This window comes from Pyxicephalus adspersus, chromosome 2 (assembly GCF_032062135.1).
Source record: "Pyxicephalus adspersus chromosome 2, UCB_Pads_2.0, whole genome shotgun sequence".
Classification (NCBI taxonomy): domain Eukaryota; kingdom Metazoa; phylum Chordata; class Amphibia; order Anura; family Pyxicephalidae; genus Pyxicephalus; species Pyxicephalus adspersus.
Genome location: NC_092859.1, coordinates 92,204,313 through 92,215,136, shown reverse-complemented (window position 1 = coordinate 92,215,136; position 10,824 = coordinate 92,204,313). Strand labels below are relative to the sequence as shown.

General features: G+C 38.1%; 1 protein-coding gene across 2 annotated transcripts in view; it reads left to right on the top strand.

Moving 5' to 3' along the window:
* The first annotated feature begins 232 nt into the window (after positions 1–232).
* Positions 233–10,824, top strand: part of CNTN1 (contactin 1) — an 87,904-nt gene continuing 77,312 nt past the window's right edge. The window contains exon 1 of one of the 2 annotated variants that reach the window (XM_072401477.1): positions 233–346. The gene's annotated coding sequence lies outside the window, so the exon portion shown is untranslated. The remainder of the gene's footprint in view (positions 347–10,824) is intronic. The other variant, XM_072401480.1, reaches the window with a different exon arrangement.

Here is a 10,824-nt window from a genome sequence, read left to right as displayed (position 1 = left end):
TTATAGCTAAAGGCTCTCCTAGTACCACCCATAGTAGCAGCTACAATGAAGGTGACCAGCCATGCACCGGCTCAGCCATCAAGTCCTGAGACTGCGGACACACTGCAGCTGCCAGCCTCTTCTAGCATCCTTCCTCCGACAGGCTTGAAATGACATCACCCTAAGCCAATGAGCGAGCGCGGCCCGGGCTGCTCTGCCTCAGCTCCTCCAATAGCAGTGCGGGGAGGGACCATCGCCGCATAGAGTGCTGGCTGGGCTGGGACTGCAGGCAAAGCTGAGCAGGGGGAGGGGGCTTCCCCAGGTGTTCGGATCCCTTTTGGTGCCAGTCCAGTGCAGCATCAGGAAGGTAGGAGCATTTTATTAGGGAATTATTCACATGTGTAAGTAACGGTAAACATTTACCGGTGATGATGGGGATGGAGGTGTAGGGGGAAGGGGGGGTGCACCCTTCAAATCTTCAAGGGCAGACGATCAGCAAAATTCAGTGCTGGGCATGGCTGATCGTACGACCGGTCCTGGAGAATTGGGAAAATCAGTGTTGTCTGTATAGAAGAGAAGCTTTGTATGCAGAGCTGCATTTGTCAGGCAGTGAGCTGCTGGCTGTGATCAGCATTTTAATGTGCACCTTGTGACCATCACACTGCTATCAGCACCCCTATAGGAGCCAGGAATATCACAATATTCTCTAATATATCGCAATTATCGTGCACAGTACTATCCCCTATCCTCACTAATTCATATCACTTACTATGCACAGGATCCATAGACCTCCATTGCATTCCAAGCAGAAGAGATGGAGATCATCATTGCATTATGGTATTTTTACGGTGACATGATAGATGCTAAATAAATAGGGAATATTGGCCAAATAAATGTCATTGATCTATTATATTCTATATGTGTGCTGTCTCTATTTTCTCATGCCATAATAGCAGGTACAATGTCAGTGATTGTCAATGATTTATTCCTGGGACCACCTAGTCATCCCTGTACATTGGTAGTGGGAGTCACCGTATGCATGGCGAATGCTGGGGATCAGCCAAGTAATCAGTGCCGGCTCTCCCATAAGAAGATTAATTCTCTGCCCAGGGTCTCATCTAACCACAGGGGTCCTAAAATCCTTCACATTGTTTCAATTTAAATTAAAAAAAATATTTGATGATTCTTCCCCTGTGCCATTTTTCTGTAATAAATCTCTGCCTCGGATCCAGATGTATATACATCTTATTGTCATCATTTTCACAGCATTGTATAATAATCAGTATACATTCAATGGTGCTGATTGTGCTTTATATATTGGAAGCCTGTGATTTCCCCAACACTGTCACATTATGCTGTGTGAGACTTTTTCTACAGTGTCTTCCCCCAGCATCTGCTCCATTATTGTGACCATTTTCTCTGCCGCCTTTATATGTAATATGATAGTAAGCCATGTATGTGGATGTGTAGCCTGTCGTGAACTGTAATTCCCACTGGTTGCAGTAACATCTGCTAGCGAGATAATAAAATATTCTATGGGGGAACACTTGTTATTTTTACAACATAGCCCTATATTCTCAGCGAGCAGGCAATAATTTGCAGTAATGGATCTACAGCAACCGGTAACACCCAAAGCACCATTCCTGTTTTTTAGATTGACATTTGATTTCACATTATATTGAAAATAATTGCATTGAATCCAGGGACTTATATTTATTTTCACAAAGTATACAGTAGCCTATTCCAAGGGCCTATTCCAGTCATTTACTGCATTGTTCAGCTTTATAAAGGTGCTCGGGTCTAACAGTATACATTGTTGTAAGCAGGGGAAAGTAACACCATTTTGTTCAGGATCAATCCAAAAATAAAAAAAAATGTTGATTTTTGTGCCATTTAACCGATCATTATTTTTCATAGTAATAGTTGTAAAAATAATAGACGAATGTTTTGAAACTTCTGAAATACTTGTTACATGTCCAGCTCTTTCCATTTTCCTAATGCTGGAAAAAAGCACAGTACTTTTATTGTGTGACGTCTTGTTTTGTTCGAAATTCCCCAAAACATAAAAAATGGATGTTATTGTGTGTATTAAAGCCAGGAATTTCCAAGCTATTTCTCCATTAATGGTTTTATTTATCTAGAAAAATGGTTTTATCAATAAATTTGAGTGATGGATGCTTAATATAATATTTCATAGTATTTTAATTTCTTTTATGTTATTGTACCTTTTTAATAATTTTTGCCATGTGCATGTCAACCATGTGACAAAATCAATAATCAAGCTATGATGGCTAGAGATTGGGGCTGCCCATCTCCAGACTTCAAGGGCCACAAAGAGGCATTTTCTGACTCTTAGTAAACCACGCCTTACTAAATTTACTGCTGTTTGTTAGAGAGATACTAATAATGTTCAGTGATCCTGGCCCTCGAGGACTGGAGTTGGACAGACTCACTCTAGGGATAGTCACATGGGACATCTTTCATTGAGATGGTTTAAAGCACACCTGAATTACTGCATACCCAATCCAGTAGGTTTTTTGCATGCGCCAGGGTACCTGGAGGGCTTCGATGCTCTGATATAGGGCTACTTTTGGGTTATATTGGTTGAGTTTAAGGGGCCACTAAGCCCACCCCAGTAATGGCTGAGGAGGTGGGAGCAGGTGGTGCCAGGCACTCAATCAATATTCAGAAAGCAAGATGTGAAGATAACGTACATAAACAAGAACAGTCCAAACAAAGTATATGTCCATGTCCAGAAGTAGCAAGTGCTACATTCAAATGATGTAGAGTCCAAAAGAAGTAACAAAATCCCAAACAGTATTGCTGAAAACAAACAAAAAAAAAACTAATCACAGAACAAAAAGTTACAGTAACAGAAATAGGAAATAAAGAGGAGAGAAAGGAGGGGGTGATGGGGCAACTGTAGTGAGAATATTCCAGGTTCAAGTATTCAAAACAGCTCCCCAAATCTGTAACTGAGAGTAATAAGTGTCCCAGGGTTCCCAAATCAGTTCAAAGTTGTCCACTTTGTTTTGAAGAAAAGCTGTAAGATATGCTATCAGTTGAACATCTTAAATACAAATATATAAATCCTCCACTGAGGGAGGCAAATTAGATTTCTATCTGGCTGAAATCAGGGTATGAGCCGCTACTAAAATGGGTAGCAAGTTTACTGGCAGGTTTGGGAAACCCATGAAGGGCAGCCCCAATAAATGATTAATCGGATCTAATAAAATCTGTTGTTGGACCACATCCGTGAGCAGCTTGTTAACACGGTCCCAATAACTCTGAATAATGGGACAGTACCAAAAAATATGTTCCAGGATTTCCCTCTGGGTCCCGCATCGCCAGCAAATAGGGTCCACAGAAGGAAACAAACTGCAATACATCTGGTGTATGGTATCAACTAAATATGATTTTGTATAAATTTTCTTTGTACAAAGTACAAATTGAGCTTTCATGTGCCGCTTCCCAAATATCTGACCACTCATCACTGTCCAAAGTACCTAAGATAGATTCCCAGGTACTCGTATATGCAAATTTGGTAGAGGTCCTTTGTATGGACCTGTGAAGGAGGCGGTAGATAGAAAAAGTACGACCTGTAGTATAGGGACCATCCATACTTATTCTATCAAAGGAGGTGATGTCTGTAAATCTGGGCATCTGAGTGAGGGAGAGGGCATAATGTCTAAGCTGTAGGTATGCAAAAAAAAAAGGGAAGTTTGTGGGAGTTCAAATTTAGCCTGAAGGTCTGAAAAACAGAGCAATCTTCTCTCCACTGGATGCAGAATGTTACTAAAATGGAATAGTTCCTTATCTCTCCAGGGTTGCCACATCCCCTGATAAGACTTTCAGGCATCAGTGGATTAAATAGTGCAAAAAGCCCCTGGGGGGGGGGGGGTAAGGAACAGGTACAGGTAAGGGGAGACAATGAACCAACCTGAATCAGTCACCCATTAGCGACTTAGGTGTGTTTGTCGCCTTTGGGGAACAACAGTACCTGGCCGGCGTACCAATACACCCAGGGGGATCGAGGACCCAGCAGTCCCCGGAACCACTACCAAGTAACTGATACAACAGCATAAATCAAATTGACCAGGCTCGGCGGCCAGGCAACCAGGAAGCCCCAAGGGGAGGTCCCCCACCACACCCAGTAAAACTGAACTCGGTGCAGGACCCCCGAGGAGCCGTAGGGCTAAGTAAAATTTCAAGTAAAATTTAACATATATCCAAAAAATGGAGTACTATGCATCATTAAACACAGGCAATACAAAAGTCATAATGCAGTCATGTGAACAACATTGATTTCTGGTGTATCAATGTTAAACTAGCAAAACAATATAAAAATGAAAATGATATGATAAGGTAATAGCAAGGTGAAAACAGCATCAATCCCTGAAAACATAGCACAAATGCCTGAGATATCGCAATCAAGATATATCCAAAAGAGAGATTAAGCTGCGTTAAGTATAGGCAATATAGCGGTTATAGTGCAATCATTAAAACATCCCTGAGACATCCAACATCAATACAGTATAGGCAATTTGACGGTTTTAGTGCAATCAAAAATAAATCTAGAAAGTAAAGTAATAGCAAGGTGGGAGATAACAACTAACCCTGAGGTAACTGGTAAGGATGCATCGAATTCTACAAATAGTGGTTATCCAAAAAGGCAGGTTATACTGCGGCAAACATAGGCAATATAGCGGTTTCAATACAATCAAAAGGAAGAATCAGCGACAACCTCTAACTTATCAATGTGAAATGAGACAAACATTAAAATATCATGTAAACACAGGAAGAAAAATAGCATCATTCCCTGAAACAAACAGTAGAAAAACAGCAAATATTGAAAAGGATATAAAAAACAAGGCCTTATCCTTACTGTCCACTGTCCGGGGGAACTAGAGGTGGGGGGAAATGCCGAACGCTGTGTTGGGACCGCTTCATGAATGTGGCTATCTGCTAAGGCGGAGATGAAGGAGGTAGAGGATCCTCAGATTCTCATCCCCGGAGCTTGGGTAGGGCAATTCTCAAGTCCTGGCAAACAGAGGGGATGTCTTCTGGGTAGCGCAGTACCACCGTCAACCCACCACTGTGTGCTGACAAGCTGAATGGAAAGCCCCATCTGTAAGGAATATGGTTATACCGTAGTGTAGTGAGGAGCGGCTGCAATAGGCGTCGTTGTTGTAGGGTATGCCAGGATAAATCTTGAAAAAGCTGACAAACTCCAGATTGCGCATGTTGCAGGCTACTTTCATGATTTCATCTTTCAATACTGCATCCACAAGGTGACATAAAACACCCCGTGGTCTTGCAGCCGAAGCAGGTTGCCTCGAGGCCCGGTATACCATAGTGATGCCAACATCTTGTGAGGAAGGGCACCTCAAGTGGCAGTTAAAAAAGGTTTGAGTAGCTTTGCAGCCCTTATTATCCATATTTTCCAGGTGACGATAAAGGTTTCTGATTTTCAAGTGATAGTCCCCAGATCTATGAGTGAGAGCCTCAATTTCCTCTTGGCCTGTTGTAAATGCTCATCTAGATCTCCTACTCTTCCAGCCAGGGACTGTAAATCTGTACGTAGAACGTTAAATTCAACCAACATTTTGAAAGTTGGAGAGATTGATAAAGCAGGTGAGTATGTTTTATTACAGAAGTGACCATCCCTGTCTCTTTCTTTAATAAAGCCCTGCCTGGTCGCAAAAAAAGTGGAATTTGAAAAAAAAGGCAACTTTCTTGGCACCAGCACTAGAATAAAAGGAAGGGCCACACAGAAAAATAATGCATTTTAAAAAACTGTTTTTATTTTTTCTAATTGCATTAGATTACCCCACATATTGAACTCTGCTTTAACTTACTTGAGCAGCATTTCTTCCCATTGATTATTTGTGTAGGAGCTGGAAGGGAAGCATGAAAAGTCTGTTTTAAGCATTACACATGTCTGAATACAATGCAAATGTACAAAAGTATAGGTAAGTACTATAAGTAAGGTAGAAAGGTTAAAACCAATAGGTGTATTTAAAAAAATACTTTTGGAAACCCGATTTTTTTTGTTCTTTTTTTTAAATACCACACTATTCATTGTCTATTTTATTTATAAATTTGGGGTTTATTTTGGCACACACTAACTGGAAATATATAGAGTGGTGATAAGGCTGATTTTTTATCACTATTATAAATAAGGCAAACTCAAAAAAATCTGTATTTGTGTGAAAATATACAAATATACAAGTTTTCTGGCAAACCTGTTCACCCCTTCTAAAAATAGGCTTCTGCAGTGTTGATAGGCAGCAATGCAACCCACATAAAATTATGCACAGGGATTGAAAAGTTCAGAAACAGCCATTTTCTAAATACTAAATGGTTATTTTAGAAACACTACCCAGAGATAGACATTGCATAGCCAACAAACTTGGAAAGAGTGGCAAAATCAGTTCCAAGTAAATCCTGGGTTGCATATATAGATTAGGTACAAGTAAACACACTCCAGCCTCAGTATTAGGATAATGATAGCCTGTATAGCGTAAATGGCAGCAAAGAGAGTCAATATTAAAGAACCTTAAGACAAACTTTGATAAAGCAGTATGGCAGGTAATCAAGAGTGGATTACCAATTGATTGGGTACTCTTCAGGATGGCAATGTTCCTCTCTGAATGAGACAGAGACATCTTGCTATATATGAAGCTTTTATTAACACATACAGTATATATCCATGTTTGGAAGTCAAAAAACGTGTATGGTATATAGGATTATCTTGTTATCTTTTCTGCTAAGTTGCTATGAGAATATTGAGCATTCTATTGTGTTGGTGACAGGTCCAGGCATTTCTTGTTTTTTTTTTTCCTATTCTATTTTTCTAATTTTAATTCCCATTATATCCATTAATATAATGAAAGGAAACGCTTCAATTTTCCTGCATCATATTATTTGCGTTTGTAACACCAGTTGTTATATCAGAATTGTCAGCATTATGATATTGTTCCAAAAGCTTAAAGCTTATCTCCAGGCAAAAATAACCTGCATCCTACCCCCTCTCTCCCAACATACTTCTATTATGTTCTATATTTATTTCCATTCTATTCTATTTTTTTTGTGTGTTTTCCATCATACCTTATTGTATACACGTAAGAAAATTTTCCATGGTTTGTATGTTTCTGTTGCAAAGTTTCTACCCGTAAATGGTGTTATGTTTTCTCTAACAGCATTCCCTGTTTCATGCTGACAACACTATGCCATTGCCTTATAATTAGAAGCAGCACTGGCAGGCCAAGAGATGTAGAATATGGCAAATTTACACTTAAAGCAGACCTATCACCACAATTTTTAGTTTACATAAAAGGGTAGATAACTCTTCTATATAAATAAAGTAAACGTGGGTGATTTTATTTAATTAAATACCTTAAAAGAAAGGCCATCGCCCTTCCTTTCTGTCTTTGCCGAGGCGGTAAAGACTGGATAGGAGTGCAGAGCCTCCTGGGGTATTCCAGAAGACTTCAAGCTTTTCCGTCATACCCGATCTCACACATGCGCACTGTGAGATCGCGTAACATTTATTTTAGTTTACGTAAGTTTAAATCAGCTTCTTTAAGGAGATCAGACATAATAAATATCTGCAGCATTTCAAATCAACTTTTTTCCCCTGTGGAAGCCTTAGCCCATCCTGCACACTGCAGAGTACAGGGACCTGAAAAGTGTCGGGAAGAAGGAGTGCAGTGGGGAATCCAAGTTTTCACAGCATTGAAACTACCCAAGGCATCCATAGAGGTCATTGTTTTTTAGAATTTACACATAAATGTTGTACTAAAAAACTTCTCAAGTCTTTAAATCTGATATTAAAATAAACATCACAGTTTCATTTTAGTGGATCAAGACTTCAGTAACTGTATGTTGCATTGAATAGAAAGCAGTTCATTTCAGTATAAATCTATATAGCTATAACTACAATTTGTAAATTTGTGTTCCCAGTTTTAGTGCTGTATTTTACAAACTGAAAAAGATACATGGAGTTACATATCCTATACAACATAACAAAAAAAAAAAAGAGTAAATATATATAACTCAATAAACATATAGCAGTAGAACAAGCACACATTCATGGATAGAAAGATAAAAGCATTAGTCATAACCGTGAAATGTGTTTTAAACAGTGGCAGATTATGAATTGCGTAGGCCCAAGGCAATGCTCAAACAATATACAGCACATGTTTTTCTGGGACTTGCTCACTCTGAGAAACATCGCTATTTACTGCCTATTCCACATTTTTTCATTTACATTTTTATTGGAATACACTTCACATTACTTAGAATACCTCTTCTACAAATATGAAATTTCTGGTATTTTGAAATAAAAAATAATAGTCATGTTCTGAAAAACAAAAATCACTAGAATATTTTCAACAAATGCTTTTTACCATTCTGTTTACAGTAAAATCGCATGCTAACAGTACTGAGAGCCCTATGTACCATATAAATTACTGAATGTGAGTTCTCAGTAGCATATTTTTCCCAGGAATAATTCCCAGTAGTCCTATATGCTCCCAAGAACATTGAAATGCAGACCACAAGACACTCATCCAAGCTCACAATGTTTTGACAAGGTCTGTCTTGTAATATTGAACTAAAATGTGAAAGGCTTTTCCCATTTTCATCATGTGATCCATTATGTTCTATCTCAAGAAAAACTCCTATCACAACAATCACTTAAGTTATACATATGGATAGTAAATACCTAACCCAACTAAACATAGACATTTTTAGGTTTGCAGGTCTGTTTTTTTTCAGAGGCAATAACCCTCTTAACCTTAACACTAAATTTACACCGTGTCACATATAGTTTTTCATGCATTATCAACAATCAAGTGTTTAATAATGCATTTATACAATATTACTATTACTATGTATAAAGTGCCAGCATACTGTAAGTAGGGGTTTTAAATGACAGACAGACACAAACAATGACAATGGAGAAGAAGAATAGCACACAATGGGAAGGTGTATGGATTTAGTGATTTATATAGTTGTGACATTTATCATAGAACTTTACAGAGTCTATAGTCATGTCACTAACTGTCCCTCATAGGGGCTCACAATCTAATGTCCCTACTATAGTCATATGTCTTTAATATAGTCTAAGGCCATTTAGGGGAAAATTACTTTACCAATATGATTATTGGATGTGGGAACAAAAGGGAAAAGTCCCTAAACATAGGGAAAACATAATCTTCCATAGAGGTTGTGTGTAAATTTAAAACTGGTTTTCAAGTGCTATAGGCTAATAAGCCATTGTGTCGTCTGGGTTTTTCTGTGCTGCTAATATTGTCAGTAAAGCCTAGTATATAAATAAGGGCATTGAAAAAATAAAGACATCACAAATCACTTTGCACAGATAATAATGAGCAATTGGCTTTATTAATTTAAAGGAGCCTTAAGAAGCATTTTTAGCGACAATTTGTTACCGTACATAATTTGTATTTTGACCATGGAAGTACTGTTTTGGACTCATAATACCTGGACAAGTGAGTTCATTGTTGTGTTGCTTTTATTTTCACCATTCAGTCACAGACTGGGGAGAAGACAAGACCTGTTTAGTGAACTTCATTAAGCAAAATTCTTGCAAACATTTTGGCATGCCAAACAGAACATTTATTTCTATATTTATTTATCTGTTTGCTAAAGTTTTAGGCATAATACTACAATATTCTAGCAAAGTTCTAAACACAGCTCCTTTTCCTTTTTGATGCATGTACAGAAGTATAAAGACATTTCAAAATTTATAGTTCATTTAGTGAATCTCACTCAGCTCATTAATCTTTAGTTACCCCGTTGACAACAGACATTGCCATCTCTACTGGACAGAGTTGATGACTGTAGTGGATGGATGGGACTAGGCAGAAATAAACAATGCAATAAAATACCATGACTGTTCAACCAATCCTCTGCATATATTATCAACTGTACAAATCATTTCTAGACACTTCTAGGCATTTTTTATTTGTTATGGTGATTCATTCTGAAGACAGGTCAGACGCATAGTTTAGCCTCTGTCACATTTAATTTCAGGCTATTGTGCTGCCTAAAATGAAATAACAGTTACAGTATGGTTTCACAAAAAAATACAAATTTTTTTTTTTAAAATGTAAATGTTCAATTCTCAAAATATTTTCTGTTTAAAGTAAATTCAGATAAAGACAAATATAAAAAAAATGGTCTGCCTGACAACACCCAGCAATTTTGTATAGTAATTGGTGTCAGCCCTGGGGAGTTTTCTCTTGGCAAACTACCCAAACCCATCTACAATCTCATCTGTACAACATGAAGGATGATCTGTAGTTTCTAGATAAAGACTGGCATAGCTAAAGCCATGTACATACGTTAGATTAATGTTACTGGAAATGATCTGTCCTGATTTCCTCCAGTGACAGTAGAATAAAATAGCACTGTATGCATGGCACCTTTCAATTCTATGGAAAGGGGGGGAGGACGAGTAAGGGGTGCCCCACTGTGTTCTCTATTGGGAAAGTACAGCGGTCACCCTCAGTTGGTAGTTTATGATCCACCAAGACAGATTGATGAACAAAGGTGGAGGATCACTGTACATATGCTGGATTATTATTATAATCATGGTCACATTTGTCGCAAACAACAATATTTTAACCTGTGTACATAGTTTAAGTTCTCTACTTGAGATAAAAAAGGAAATAAGATCTAGACATACAGCAACTTTACATTTCTGAAACGATCATTTTTTGGTACTTATTTGAACATATACACTTTTTCAAGCCTATATTCAACAGACCAGAAGTGTTCAAATAAGAGAAGCTTATTGTTAGAGTTTCCATACAATTT